Raw genomic sequence first — 15,650 nt, forward strand, 5'->3', positions numbered from 1 at the left:
CTTCTGCTGGAGCCTGGGTTGTTGGATGCCTGGGTATGGGTGAAATGGCATGTTGGAAAGATTGTCTTACCAACACCCTGTACAGCTGCAGTAAGACATACTTGCTATACTCAGGTCCCCTTACAATGAATGGCAGGGTACCATTTGCCTTCCTAACTATGGCAGCATGGTAGCACAGTGGTAAGTACTATTTCTTCACAGCGCCAGGGTCCCAGGTTTGATTCCCGGCTTGGGTCACTGTCTGTGCACGTTCTCTCCGTGTCTGCGTGGGTTGCCTCCGGGCGCTCTGGTTTCCTCCCACAAGTCCCGAAAGACGTGCTTGTTAGGTGAATTGGACATTCTGAATTCTCCCTCAGTGTACCCGAACAGGAGCCAGAGTGTGGCGACTAGGGGATTTTCACAGCAACATCAATGCAATGTTAATGTAAGCCTACGTGCGACAATAATAAAGATTAATATCTTCATGCTTTTGTTTGTTTGAGACAATTTTTTATGCAAAAAAATTGAAAATCCCAATAAATAGACATTTAAAAAAAAACGTCTAATGTTTTGAATTTTGGTTCCACAATATATCTATTGTTTGTGGGTCCCTGCTGGAAGGTTGCTTTTCACAATATCCATCCATATGACTTTCACACAATTTGCAGCATCCAATCTAACAGTTCGAACAGAACCTTGGGCGGGATTCTCCCCTACCCGGCGGGGCGGGGGTCCCGGCGGGAGGGAGTGGCGTGAACCACTCTGGCGTCGGGCCGTCCTGAGGGGCTAGCCCCGCGCCAGAGTGGTTTGCGCGCTGCCAACCGGCGGGAACGGCCTATGGCGCCACGCCAGTCAGGGCCGAAAGGACTTCGCTGGGGTGTCACCTACGCGTCGGCCATCGCGGAGACCTACACGGCCGATGCATAGTAAAAGAGTGCCCTCACAGCACAGGCCCGCTTGCGGATCGGTGGGCCCCGATCACGGGCCAGGCCACTGTGGGGGCACCCCCTGGAGCCAGATCGCCACATGCCCCCCCCAGGACCCCGGAGCCCGCTCACGCCACCTAGTTCCACCGGGAAGAGAGGTGGTTTGATCCTCGCCGGCGGGACAGGCATTCCTGCAGCGGGACTTCGGCCCATCGCGGGCCGGAGAATCGCCGTGGGGGGCTCGCCGACCGGCGCAGCGCTATTCCCGCCCCCGCCGAATATCCGGAGCCAGAGAATTCGGCAACCAGCGGGGGCGGGATTCACGCCAGCCCCCGGTGATTCTCCGACCCGGCGGGGGGGTCGGAGAATCCCGCCCTTTATATCTATCCTATTTCCAGTTAATCCTAGCATAGCTCTCATCCTTAGTTAGCATTGGTTAATTAACCAAACTCTTGTATAATTTTCTCTCTCAATTAGTAATCTTGGGCGGGATTCTCCGTGAATCGGCGGGATGGCCTGAACCCGGCGCCAAAACAGCGCGAATCACTCCGGCGTTGGGCCCCCCGAAACGTCGCAAATTCTCCGGCCGGGAATGGGCTAGTAGCGGCGTGTTGCCATTCGCGACGGCGTCACCTGTCACGGACACGTGCGAAGACCTGGCAAAATGGCCCGCCGCGCAGTGCCAAGTGAGACCTCTCACAGCCCGCCCCCCCTTTCCCCCTTCCCCATCTCCCCTCCCCTTATCTCCATTCCCCCATATCCCCCTTCCCCCATATCCCCTTCCCCCATATCCCCCTTCCCCCATATCCCCCATATCCCTCTTCCCCCATATCCCCCTTATCCCCATCCCCCATATACCCCTTCCCCCATCCCCATATCCCCCTTTCCCCTATATCCCCCAGATCCCCCCTTCCCCCATATCCCCCTTCCCCCATATCCCCCCTTCCCCCCTATCCCCTTGCAAATGGCCCCCATATTCCCCTTCCCCCATATCCCCCCTCACCCTCACCATCTCCATCGAAACGTGCGTACTCCACGAACATGCTAACAATCGGCACTCCCACATCAGGGCAGCAGAAACGGTAAAGCTAACCTCCCACGAGGTGCAGGCCATCGCGCAAATGCAGGGCCTACGTATCGACGAGAGTGGCCATTCCGCGCGCTTTACCCGGGCCCCTGCGCACGCGCTCCATGACCGAGGGGACGGCGAGACCGACGACCAGACTGCGCAGGTGCGTACATCGTTCGACTGCACTGTGCATGCGCGATGGCGCATGGAACGCGCTCACGTTGGCATTATGACTTGTCCGAATTGTGGCTCTGCCCATTTGAAGCGGCAATGTCCGGCAAAATCACGACGGTGTCTACAGTGTGGCACGCTTGGCCACTACGCAGCCCTTTGAAGATCTGCTCCATTGCCCAGCATCCAGCGATCCCAGCCGCGGCGCAGAAGCGTCCATTCAATACAGCAGGCCATGCCAGACTCCGACCCCGACAGCCCAATGGATCCTGATGCTGCATGCCTCAAATCTACACACCGGGTGGGCATCATTACGAAGCATGCGCTGCCTTTCTCCAAGACAGCGAAGCACTTCCCGATCCTCAGCGTGGATCCCGACGGTGAATGGTGTGCTGTCCTCACAGTCAACAAGGCTCGCATCCGGTTCAAACTGGACACCGGCGCATAGAGCCATATCATAGAATTTACAGTGCAGAAAGAGGCCATTCGGCCCATCGAGTCTGCACCGGCTCTTGGAAAGAGCACCCTACCCAAGGTCAACACCTCCACCCTATCCCTATAACCCAGTAACCCCACCCAACACTAAGGGCAATTGTGGACACTAAGGGAAATTTATCATGGCCAATCCACCTAACCTCATCTCCAAATCGGCGAACCTCATCTCCAAATCCGATCTCGACACCATCCGCGTCAGACCAAGCATTCTTCCACCGGCCTGCCAGCTCCTTGACTACAATGGCAATGCCATAGCTGCCAGTGGCTCATGCCAACTCGGAGTTTCCAATAAGTCATTTAAAGCGACACTGCGATTTGAGATCGTGGGACCTGACAGAGCATCCCTGCTCGGTGCTCAGGCCTGCAAACTCCAGAACTTGGTTCAGCGAGTCCACACCATGTCATCCTCACAGGCGAGGGCCTCATCTGATGAGAACTTCCAGGCTAAAATTGATGACATTATCACGCAGTACCACAGAGTATTCGACGGAATGGGCACACTCCCATACCGATACAAAATCTTGCTCAAACCAAACGCCACCCCTGTGATCCATGCACCATGTTGGGTGCCGGCACCACTCAAGGACCGCCTCAACCAGCAGTTACAGGACCTCCAGGACCAGGGCATCATATCAAGGGTCACAGAACCCACGGACTGGGTCAGCTCCATGGTCTGCGTCAAGAAGCCGTCAGGGGAGCTTCGAATCTGCATCGACCCTAAGGATTTAAACCGCAACATCATGAGGGAACATTACCCAATACCAAAACGAGAGGAGTTGACCAGCGAGATGGCTCATGCCAAACTCTTTACGAAGCTGGACTCCTCCAAGGGGTTCTGGCAAATACAGCTGGATGCATCCACTCGCAAGCTGCGCATATTCAATACCCCATTCGGTCGCTGCTGCTACAACCGGATGCCTTTTGTCATCATCTCTGCCTCAGAGGTATTTCAGCGCATCATGGAACAGATGATGGAGGGTATTGAGGGGGTGCGCGTGTATGTTGACAATGTCATAATCTGGTCCACAACTTCTCAAGAACACATCGATCGCCTCAAGCAGGTATTCCACAGAATTCATGAGCATGGCCTCCGACTCAACAGAGCCAAATGCTCGTTCGGTCAATCAGAAATCGAATTCCTTGGTGACCACATCTCGCAGCAAGGCGTGCGGCCAGATGCTGACAAGGTCTCGGCGATCAATGCCATGAAGACCTCAGAGGACAAGAAGGCGGTCCTCCGCTTTCTAGGGATGGTCAACTTCCTCGGGAAGTTAATTCCCAACACGGCAGCACACACCATAGCCCTCCGCCATCTCGTCAAAAAGTTGACGGAATTCCAGTGGCTGCCCGCTCATGAGAACGAATGGCGTGAGCTCAGGGTAAAACTCACCACAGTCCCGGTTCTGGCGTTCTTCGACCCTACCAAAGAGACCAAAATATCCACTGACGCGAGCCAGGACAGTATTGGGGCGGTGCTCCTCCAACGGGATGACTCTTCCTCATGAGCCCCCGTTGCGTATGCCTCCAGAGCCATGACGCCCACTGAGCAACGGTACGCTCAGAATGAGAAGGAATGCCTGGGCCTCCTAACGGGAATCGACAAATTTCACGACTATGTGTATGGCCTCCCAAAATTCACGGTTGAGACGGACCACAGGCCATTAGTCCACATAATCCAGAAGGATTTGAATGACATGACGCCTCGGTTACAACAAATCCTTCTCAAGCTACGCCGCTATGACTTTGAACTTGTCTACATACCAGGCAAAGAACTCATTATTGCAGATGCCCTTTCCAGGTCTATCACCACACCGTCTGAACAAACTGACTTTGTCTGCCAAATCGATGCGCAGGTGCAATTATGTGCCTCCAACCTTCCGGCCACTGATGAGAGGGTCATCCAAATTCATGAGGAAACGGCCAAGGATCCTCTGCTACAGCGTGTGATGCAGCACCTCACGAATGGCTGACAGAAGAGACAGTGTCCCCAGTTTTACAACATCAAGGACGACCTGACGGTGGTAGACGGCATCCTCATGAAGCTCGATAGGATTGTGATTCCGCAGAGCATGCGAGCTATGGTGCTCAGCCAACTCCATGAGGGTCACCTGGGGGTCGAGAAATGTCGATGCAGAGCTCGAGAGGCAGTCTATTGGCCGGGCATCAGCCAGGACATTGCCAACACAGTCCTCAACTGCCCCACATGTCAGAAATTTCAGCCAGCTCAACCCAAAGAAACTCTGCAGCAACAGGAGATAGTGACCTCCCAATGGTTCAAAGTTGGTGTCGACCTATTCCATGCCAAGGGGCGTGATTATGTCCTCCTGGTCAACTATTTCTCCAATTACCCAGAAGTGGTGAAACAGTCCGAGAAGGCCGTAAAAGGGGTCCATATCGTCAAGAGATTACTATGCAAGGCTGCAGACTCAGGCTCCGACTTCAACCTGGCGCTGCTGGCATACAGAGCATCCCCGCTGTCCATTGGGTTGTCTCCCGCGCAGATGCTCATGAACCGCACTCTGCGAACCACGGTTTCAGCCATCCATGTTCCAGACCTTGACCACCTCACGGTCATACAAAAGATGCAGCAGTCTTGGGCCCAACAGAAATCAGCATACGACGCTCATGCCACGGATCTCCCCGAGCTGGTCCCAACTGATCGTGTTCGTGTGCAGTTGTCTGACGGCGGCTGGTCCGCCACAGCTGTGGTGGTCAAGCAAGTGGCCCCGAGATCGTTCCTCGTCCGCATGGCTGATGGCTCCTTCCTACAACGCAACAGACGGGCGCTGCGCAGAGTTCCACGCCCGCCACCCAACCATGATGTCCCGCCTCACACAATGCTTCCTCCGGACGTGCCCTACCACGATGCCACCGATCTACCAGCAATCCTACCGACCTCTGCGACCACCGCATTGGCGGCAGTCCTGCCTATCCAAGTGCAGGCGGCCCCTGATCCACCATTTAGGCGGTCAACCAGAATTTGTCGCCCGCCGCAGAGACTAAACTTATAGACTGAACTTTTGCACAACTGTGTTACCTTATCATTTTGACCTCTGTAAATATAGTTTTTTACCGTTTCATCTGCCCTATATCTGCACTAGTGACACTTTCCTGTGTACATATTCTGTATATAGTCACACACATATACATATCCACACGCATATGCACCTTAATATTTATTATCTCAACACACATAATACAAAACAAAAAAAAAGGGGGGGGAGATGTCATAATGTACATCCATGTATACAATGGAGTGCAGACAGGCAGTGATTGACACACAGGATGACCAGTAAGCACACAGAACAGAGCAGCCAATCACCAGACAGGACACTACCACTATAAAGCCAGAGGGCACCTGTTTTCCCGCTCTCGCGGGACCCAGACTCTGGGACAGTCAGAGTTAGTGAGCTGGCCAGTGCAAACACCATGTGGTAGCTAGTAAGTCTGGTTAGGCTAGTATCAGGTCTCCAGTCAAGTCAGCATAGTGTCAACCCACAGTTGAACATGTATTCTAGTTTAGATATTGAATAAAATTGTGTTGCATCTTATCAAGTGTTGGAGGTCTGTCTCTCGCTACACTGCATCAAGTGCAGTCCACATCGAACCAGCCGACCCAACATCCCCCAGCCCCTCCCCTGCCAACCCCCCTAGCCGCTCCTCCCCAGCCCCTCCCCACCCCAGCCCCTCCCCTAGCCCCTCCCCACCCCAGCCCCTCCCCTAGCCCCTCCCCACCCCATCCCTTCCCCCCCAGACCCCCACCCAACCCCTCCCCCGGCACGCACACTCCAACGGCTCCTGCGACCCCCCTCCACCACGTGCGGCCGTGCCGTCACTTCTCCGGCGGCTGCCCCACGGCAACGCCTACCTCCGCGCTGGCCGGCCTCAACCATCACGACTGTTTGACGCCGTTAAATAGGTGGTTTGATTTACACCGGCGGGACTTCGGCTCATCCCCCAGAGAATTGGGGTGGCCCCAGGGCCCATTGCGTCACGCCGGTCCTCGACATTCTCCAAGGCGCGCGGCGCGATTCACGTCGACGGGATTTTGGGGGGGCCGGAGAATATCGCGGGGTGGCCAAGTGGGAATAATGCCATTCCCCCCCCCCCCGCCGGTGATTCTCTGACCCACCGGGGGGTTATTTACAACTTCAGTTTCCTAACTCTAACACCTACTTTATTTTGGAAATGGTTTTGCAAAACAGACTGAGGCTGCGAGCAAAAGACAAATTACCACGAGGTATCTGGCACTTGTTGCCAATGTCTTGGGAAGAAGCTAATATTAAAGGGCCAACAAATCCAACTGTATCCACGGTATTTCTCACCTTACCCTATGCTGCAGTTTGGGATGTGAACATATTGGCTGAGATGTTTCAACAGATATAATGGTGAGGCGAGCAGCGCTCAGTTATTATAATGTAAATCAGACAGCCTCCACCCATATACAGTTAAGCACTGATGTTTGTCTGATCTGCCTGATTTATCCTGCTCCTCCACAAGCTGTCCCAAACCAATATCTCATAACAGTAGATTTGGCATTATCATGCACGAAGGGTGCAAAGTTGCACCAAACACACCAGAAAAGATCAGATCTGCTACTTTCATGTGTAAGTATTAATTTGTGTCAAACAACTTCTCTGGCTCTGAAAATTTAATCTAACAAGAGCAAACTCTTATTCCTTCTGAATTTAAATGTTGGTGGTTTAATTTTTTGAAAAACCTTTTCTTTCTACCTCTTGATCGCCTTCTCATTTGGATTTGGATTTGTTTATTGTCACGTGTACTGAGGTACATTGAAAAGTATTGTTCTGAGTACAGTCCAGACAGATCATTCAATACATGAAAAAAACCATAGGGCAAACATAATTACACAATGTAAATACATAGGCACAAGCACCGGGTGAAGCATACAGGAGTGCGGTACTACTCAGTAGAGAAGATGTGTGAAGCGATCAGATCAGTCCATAAGAGGGTTGTTTCGGAGTCTGGTAACAGCGGGTAAGAAGCTGTTTTTGAATCTGTTAGTGCATGTTCTCAGAGTTTTGTATCTCCTGCCCGATGGAAGAAGTTGGAAGAGTGACTAAGCCGGGTGGGAGGGATCTTTGATTATGCTGCCCGCTTTCCCCAGGCAGCGGGAGGTGTAGATAGAGTGAATGGATGGGAGGCAGGTTCCTGTGATGGACTGGGCTGTGTTGATGACTCTCTGCAGTTTCTTATGGTACTGGGCCGAGCAGTTGCCATACCAGGCTGTGATGCAGCCAGACAGGATGCTTTCTCTGGTGCATCTGTAAAAGTTGGCAAGAGTCAACATGGACATGCCGATTTTCCTTAGTTTCTGAGAAAGTAAAGGCGTTGTTATGCTTTCTTGGTCGTAGCATTGACGTGGGTGGATCAAAACAGATTGTTGCTGATGTCCACACATAGGAATTTGAAGCTGTCACTAATCTCCACCTTGGCACCAGCCAGGGGTGTGTATCATACTTTGCTTCCTGAAGTCAATGACCAGCTCTTTAGTTTGATTTACATTAAGTTATGTTGAATTAAATATTCCAATTTACATTCCGCAGGATAAGAATTGGATTGCTTCCATTTTCAGGTGCAGGGGTTGTAATATACCATGAACCAGCAATGGGTCCAATTAAGACAGGCAGCACACAAACCTAATGCCAGTAGATGCAGTGGGTCGCTTAAATCCCCATTTATTTTAGTCGGAGTGCAATATGCCGTCAGATGGGAGGGGCCATTAAATCCTACCCATAGTGTTCAGTTAAACATGGCCCGTGCTGTTATCAGGTTGAATGCTAAATGGAGCTCACCAAGCTGCAAGGTTAGCACATGCTTCAGCCAGTCTTCCCCTTTTAAAGGCAGCCTGCCCCTCTTAAAAGGGGAAGCTGAATTTGTTATACAGCAGTTACTGCTGATTGCCTGTCGTGGTTTTAATGAGAAGTGTGCCATATGGAGCAACAGACAAACGAGAGGGCTCCCAAATTCATCGATATAGGGCGAAATTCTTCCGAAACGGCGCAATGTCCGCCGACTGGCACCCAAAACGGCGCCAATCAGACGGGCATCGCGCCGCCCCAAAGGTGCAGAATGCTCCGCATCTTTGGGGGCCGAGCCCCAACATTGAGGGGCTAGGCCGACGCCGGAGGAATTTCCGCCCCGCCAGCTGGCGGAAACAGCCTTTGTTGCCCCGCCAGCTGGCGCGGAAATGACATCCCCGGGCGGCGCATGCGCGGGAGCGTCAGCGGCCGCTGACAGTTTCCCATGCATGCGCAGTGGAGGGAGTCTCTTCCGCCTCCGCCATGGTGGAGAACGTGGCGGAGGCGGAAAGGAAAGAGTACCCCCACGGCACAGGCCCGCCCACGGATCGGTGGGCCCCGATCGCGGGCCAGGCCACCCTGGGGGCACCCCCCGGGGCCAGATCGCCCCACGCCCCCCCCAGGACCCCGGAGCCCGCCCACGCCGCCTTGTCCCACCGTTCAAAAGGTGGTTTAATCCACGCCGGCGGGACAGGCAATTTATCGGCGGGACTTCGGCCCATCCGGCCGGAGAATCCAGCGGGGGGGCCCGCCAACCGGCGCGGCCCGATTCCCGCCCCCGCCGAATATCCAGTGCCGGAGACTTCGGCAACCGGCGGGGGCGGGATTCATGGCAGCCCCCGGCGATTCTCCAACCCGGTGGGGGGTCGGAGAATGACACCCATAGTGCTGGAGGCCTAGAAATCAGCAGGTTGACAGATGGGGAGAGGCTATGTTTTCACAGGAGGCCAGGAGGTCCTGAAGGAATAGCCTGAGGAGGGAATGGGAGCAGGGTGGTCAAGGATGTTAATTTCCAGAATCTTGCCCAAGGACGGCACGGTGGCACAATGGCTAGCACTGCTGCCTCACAGAGACAGGGAACAGTGAAGAACTGGGCAGATAGGATGCCTCTATCAAGGAAGCTGCTGGAAGGGAATGTGCTCAGCTTCATAGAGCCATTGCATATAACGCTGTCAAAAATATTCAGGATGATGGTATTTTCCTGCTTTCTGGCTCTTCTCAAATCTCACCTCATTCGACTGTTTGGTATGAAGTGCCACATGATATGATTGGGGACCTGTTGTTTTCCACCCAACTCTCTTCTTTCACTTCAACCCCTACCCTACAACCCTTCCACATTTCTACTTTCCGGTATCCAAGAGCTGTCACCTGTTCTCTCTCAGGATAATAGCATTTGTGCTCCTACCACTGCCCCCCTGCCAGTGCCTTTGCTGTTTCCTCTCACCTGGTCAGTGCAGGCTATCACTATTCATGGTGAGATGGTGCAGTCGGGCGCACGCTGCCCAGGACTATTCAAGGTTCTCCTTAAAAGCAGTTGCAGTCTGTCCCAATGAAAGTTAGCAACCTTCCATCAACCCTGCTGCAGTCCCTGAAGTAGCACCATGCGGAAACACCAGGAGAGGCAAGAGGTCCCACAAGACAACCAATAAGAGGATTCAGAAAGGAGAGTAGCATATTCTTGTCTGTGTTTTTGCTTGTATTGTTGGATGAAGTTGTTGCAGTGTTTTGTTGGTTGCTTTTATTTCATGATTTTGGCCAAGAGAATTCTGCGATGAAATGTAGCAGATGAATGGAAATGTGGAGAATTGTGGCACAATGGTGGTGATGTGATGATGTCCTAAGGAAACTGGAGTCTCAGTTCGACCTACCAGATAGCCGGTCATCACAAAAGGTTCTCAAATGCCAATGCCGTGGGCAGCACGGTAGCGTAGTGATTAGCACAATTGCTTCACAGCTCCAGGGTCCCAGGTTCGATTCCCGGCTTGGGTCACTGTCTGTGTGGAGTCTGCACGTTCTCCCCGTGTGTGCGTGCGTTTCCTTCGGGTGCTCTGGTTTCCTCCCACAGTCCACAGATGTGCAGGTTAGGTGGATTGACCATGCAAAATTGTCCTTAGTGTCCAAAATTGCCCTGAGTGTTGGGTGGGGTAACTGGGTTATGGGGATAGGGTGGGGGTATGGGCTTGGGAAGGGTGATCTTTCCAAGTGCCGGTGCAGACTCGATGGGCCGAATGGCCTCCTTCTGCACTGCAAATTCTATATAATAAACTCATTGGCTGCACTTCCTCCTCCTCCTTCCTACCGAGGTGACCTCAATATGACTGTTGGGATGGACTGTACTTTCATCAGCACAAGGCTGGAGGCTCACACACGATCACTGTGAGTTTGGGGACAGATGTCTGTGGGTTTGTAGAGTTCTTCACCAAACAGTCCTGGCAGTGGCATCTCGGCTTGAGAATGCTAATAGTCTGCTCCACTACATTCTGCTGACAGAATGGCTCTTCCTCGTACATTGTCTTCACATGGCAGGGTGAGTCAAGAGCGATGTACATAAGGGTATTTACTGTCTCCAAGCAGCTAGCTTTTGTGATGGCCAGAAGACCATGGTAATATAGACTGCCTCAGGATGTAAGCATTTTGGTTGCTGCCAGGATATCTAGCAATCACCAAAATGACAGTTTGGGCAATGGTGACAAACCCACTTGCACTTTAATGGATCGGTACCCTTTCTGTTTACAATACAATGCCATGTTTACGTGTGGGGCCCACAAAGCCATATGCATGCAGCTGATGGTTCCCAACCCCATTAGGAATCCCACAATCTTGACAAAGCCACATGTCCACTCATCCTACTTCTCACTGGCTAGAGAGAATTCACTGAAGTCTCCTCTTCTGGTGTACAGGGCCTCTTAGATCAATATCACCTGCTCCCAGCATGAAGGCTTTGGTTGCGTAGATGTGAGCAGCAGAGGTGAGCAGCAGCAGTGACCATAAACGCCTCAAGCTCCTGTAAAGCTGCAAGTCCTGTTGAAGGTGGTCGCACAATTTTGTGGCTACCTCCTTAGTAAATAAGGCATTTCTCCCAACTGTGGTGCAGGCAGAGAGGTGCTGCCTGTAGACTCCTAGAGGGAAGACCTTTCCATGCAGTTCTCACCCCCTCCTCCTGAACTAACCAGTCAAATTCTGTGGCAAGTGTGTCTTTGAGGAATGTTCAATCTGATTGGTTTAAGAGAAATACTGCTGCCCACCCTACAAACCCACATCATAAACCCTCCCTGGAGGATGCTGAGCTGAGAAGGATCTCTCGTAACATTAAGATACCACTTTAAAATTCTATGGGCAGCTGTCACCACAATCATACAGTGCAGAAGGGCAATGAAAGGCAAGCCGCATGGCTTCACCAGTGCAAAATCCAAACCGTGTTGTATTAAGTGAACATTGCACTTTAACTTTATAAGAACATCGTCCAGAATTTTAATGCTTCTCCCCACCACCATCACCCCCTTTCCCCTCCTGGCAGGTTCTGAGACGGGTGGAGGGGATAGAGAGAGTGTAAAATAGCATGGATGGGATTTCTTCTGAGATCCTGCCTGTCCTGATGGACACGATTTTATGGTGGGGCAGACAGGGCTTTGGATGGGAAGCTCACCCATGCCCCAATTAAGGCCCTTAAATCACACTTAATGGCCACTTAAGGGACTTTTCCCTTCGAGCCTCAATATTCAGGCACCCGATGATTGAGGGTGGGAAACTGAAAGAGGTCCCATCCTCGCTCTTGGGCGGGAAGGCCCCCTCAGGTTGAGGGCGCCCTTCCCTCATGGACCGGAGACTTCCAGCCCTTTCCCCAGCTCCCTCCTCACACATTCCCAGCCTATACTCAAACGTGAGACCATCCCATTTGCGCTCCCCAGGGCATTCCCTACCATTCCTTCCCCATCACCCCTGGTACTCAGCAGCACTGCAATTCCATTTATGGCCACTGCGGCACTGTGCCTGGATGAGCTGCAGAGCTGATTGCCAATCTGATAGACCAACAGCCCGCCAAGTGTGGATGGAAGGAAGTCCTGCTAGCTGCCAATCAATGCTCACTTGAGCATGAAATGGCAGCGGGTCTGTCGGAGTTGGTGGGGATGGGTTCCCCACTGACTTTCTGGATGACAGATGCTGAGTGCTCACCATCCTGAAAATTCAGGCCAAAAGTTTGACATTTTTAACCTATAATTGTAATAAAGTTCACGATAATTCCGCAATTAACATAAATTAATTATTTCTAGTTATTAACACGTGAAATGAAAACATATACATTTGCATAGCTGTCATTCTGAACATTTGCCCACCGATTAATTGTTACATTATTCACCATTAAAATTATTTTCACTCATTTTTCTTTTTAGAGCTGGAAACCAGTACAATAGACCTCCCAATTCTATAAAATAAAGCTTGATTTCTCTATTTCAACCTTCTCTCGCAACATCTTTCTCAATCAGTGCATGGGAAAATCAGTGACCTATCATTCAAATTGGGCTTTGGAGTGGTTGAAACCAATTTTTAACAGTCTGCTTGTCAGCAGTTCAGAATAGGGACTTTTCCAGTTTGATCTAATCCTCTGAGAAATGTGACAGATTGAATTTTTGAATTTGATTCTGAGTGCACGCTGCAGAATGAAATGTCTTGCCAACTGCTGAGGTATACAATTTCATTGGAACAAATTTTCACATTGCGAGAAGTCAGTGGGTTAAAATATATTACAAACAAAGGAATTTACACCATGGAATTATTACAATCACCATTTTAAATTGAAAATATTTATACTATCATCCTGGACAAAGCTTAAAGAAAGCCAAACTTTGCAATTAATATCAGAAGCATACCTCCCCATCAATAATGTATATATTTTATTTACAGGAACTGAACTCTATCTACCTGTTACATAACTTCTGAACAATTACTGCTGAAGCCTCTGGAAAAGTGCCTGTGAGCTACTGAAAAAGATTCTCAACTGACAATGGGCGTTGTGTGGTACATATTAAAGATTGCAAGCCTGTCCCATTCCAGAATGCATGATGCAGACGATTAAATTATATAATAATAATAATCTTTATCACTGTCACATGTAGGCTTACATTAACACTGCAATGAAGTTACTGTGAAAAGCCCCTAGTCACCACACCACGTCGCAAGTTCGGATATACTGAGGGAGAATTCAGAATGTCCAATTCACCTAACAAGCATGTCTTTCGGGGCTTGTGGGAGGAAACCGGAGCACCCGGAGGAAACCTACACAGACACGGGGAGAACGTGCAGACTCCGCACAGACAATGACCCAAGCCGGGAATCGAACCTGGGACCCTGGCGCTGTGAAGCAACAGTGCTAACCACTGTGCTACCGTGCCTCCCATTATTAAAATCGACATTGCTGAAAATGGTGAAGTAATTTTACTTTGCAATGCTCATCATGGTGCGAACAGATTATTAATGACCCAAAGGGAATCAAATTCTGTCCAATGAATTTAAAGTGGACAATGTTTTAACATTTAAAAAATAGCCAGGGAGCATCTATTTCGCTCAACCATATTGTTACCTGTCCATCTGTTTTATTGATATAATTGACATGCATCCTTGCATTCCAGAGAAAGGGAATGTGCTATTTAACATGGTTCAGAAATCTGATTATAGTACAGTTTAAGAAGAACTGCTACTCATTTAAAGCATTTGTTTAGGTTGAATCCAATCAAAAAAGCACTAAATTCTCATCTTGATTTATTCGTTCTGTTTTCGTGCTCAATAAAAGAAGTGTTATTGCTGCAGAATGAAATACTTTTTCCGTTTTGGGCACTTAATGTCAGTATAAAGTACTCCCAGGTCAGGTATTGTACAGAGAGATGCTGAATGAAGCTTCCCGTGCTCTTGCCCAATGTTATACTTGACAAACATTACCTATCAAAGCAATTACCTTTCTCACAACAGCCATCCCTGTACTAGTGGAGTCTCATCATTCCAGCTTTCTCTCTCTTATTCATGCTGAAGGCAAGGACAGCTTCTGTTTGTGGGCCTCCAGAATCAAAAATGTATGAATTGACCGATCTTACAATTTACTCTTCTACTGCTGAACAATATGGCAGAAGTAGTGTTGACTTCCCATTATATGTTCTTGAAATATCTAACACACAGAAAAATGATTGTCCAATTGACCTTGGCGAAGGAACATAAGAGCTAGGAGCAGGAGTAGGCCATCTGGCCCTTCGAGCCTGATCCACCATCCAATGAGATCATGGCTGATCTTTTGTGGACTCAGCTTCACTTTCCCACCCAAACACCAAAACCCTTTTGATGCACGATCAATGACCACTAAAGCGAGGTTGTAGTCCAACTGAAGGCTTTAATAAGCTAGATGTTTCCCCCAGCAGCTCAGGTACAGAATGAAGGCTGCTGGGGCGGCACGGACTCTTATACCCCGCCTTGCAGGGCGGAGCTACCATACAGCTTGACCAATAGGAAACATACAATATATACCAATGGTGTTCCAGCATTACCAGGTACCTTAATACCTCTACACAGACTACCACATTCACCCCCTGTTAAAAAAGAGTCCGGCGGGGGTGGTGGCCTGATATTACAACATGGTAACGTGGTAGAAATTATAGTTATTGAGGTACCGTAATACCTCCGTACAGCGTTTTGTAACTATTTACAATTCTATTTACTATTTACAATTTATAATTCATAATTAACTATACACTTTAAAATCAAGCAATCAGTCGATCGGGGGCCCTGGTCGTCCTCTGTGATCGTCGAAGCTTCGGTGATGACTCCAGTGGAGACTCGGGCGTCTGTGACTCCGGGAGCGTGGCCTCGATCTCTGTGGCAGCGACGACACCCCTAGACGGCGCTGGTGGGGAAAACGGTTGACCTGGGAAGGGAGCGTCTGGGGGGTGCGTCGGTGGGGGGGGGGGGGGTCTGGACGGGGCCGGTGGGAGGACCGATCCTCCTGTGAGGTGCACTGGTGGGAGGGAGGGTGGGACTGGTGGCTGGGGTGTGCGTGGGGCTCTGGCGGGCGCCAGCTCTCGTAGGGAGACCGTATCTTGTCGACCGTCGGGGGACGCCACGTAGGCATACTGGGGGTTAGCGTGGAGAAGATGGACCCTCTCGACCAACGGGTCTGACTTGTGCGCCCGCATGTGTTTTCGGAGC

At 50.8% G+C, this 15,650-nt stretch overlaps 1 long non-coding RNA gene across 3 annotated transcripts in view; it reads left to right on the forward strand.

Moving 5' to 3' along the window:
- The window catches only part of LOC140421159 (uncharacterized), a 1,249,163-nt gene extending 1,234,907 nt beyond the window's left edge, over positions 1 to 14,256 (forward strand). For all 3 annotated transcript variants that reach the window (XR_011946678.1, XR_011946680.1, XR_011946679.1), the window contains one exon: positions 13,365 to 14,256. This is a non-coding gene — a long non-coding RNA (uncharacterized lncRNA). The remainder of the gene's footprint in view (positions 1 to 13,364) is intronic.
- Positions 14,257 to 15,650: the final 1,394 nt, after the last annotated feature.

Source organism: Scyliorhinus torazame, chromosome 5 (genome assembly GCF_047496885.1).
Source record: "Scyliorhinus torazame isolate Kashiwa2021f chromosome 5, sScyTor2.1, whole genome shotgun sequence".
Taxonomy (NCBI): domain Eukaryota; kingdom Metazoa; phylum Chordata; class Chondrichthyes; order Carcharhiniformes; family Scyliorhinidae; genus Scyliorhinus; species Scyliorhinus torazame.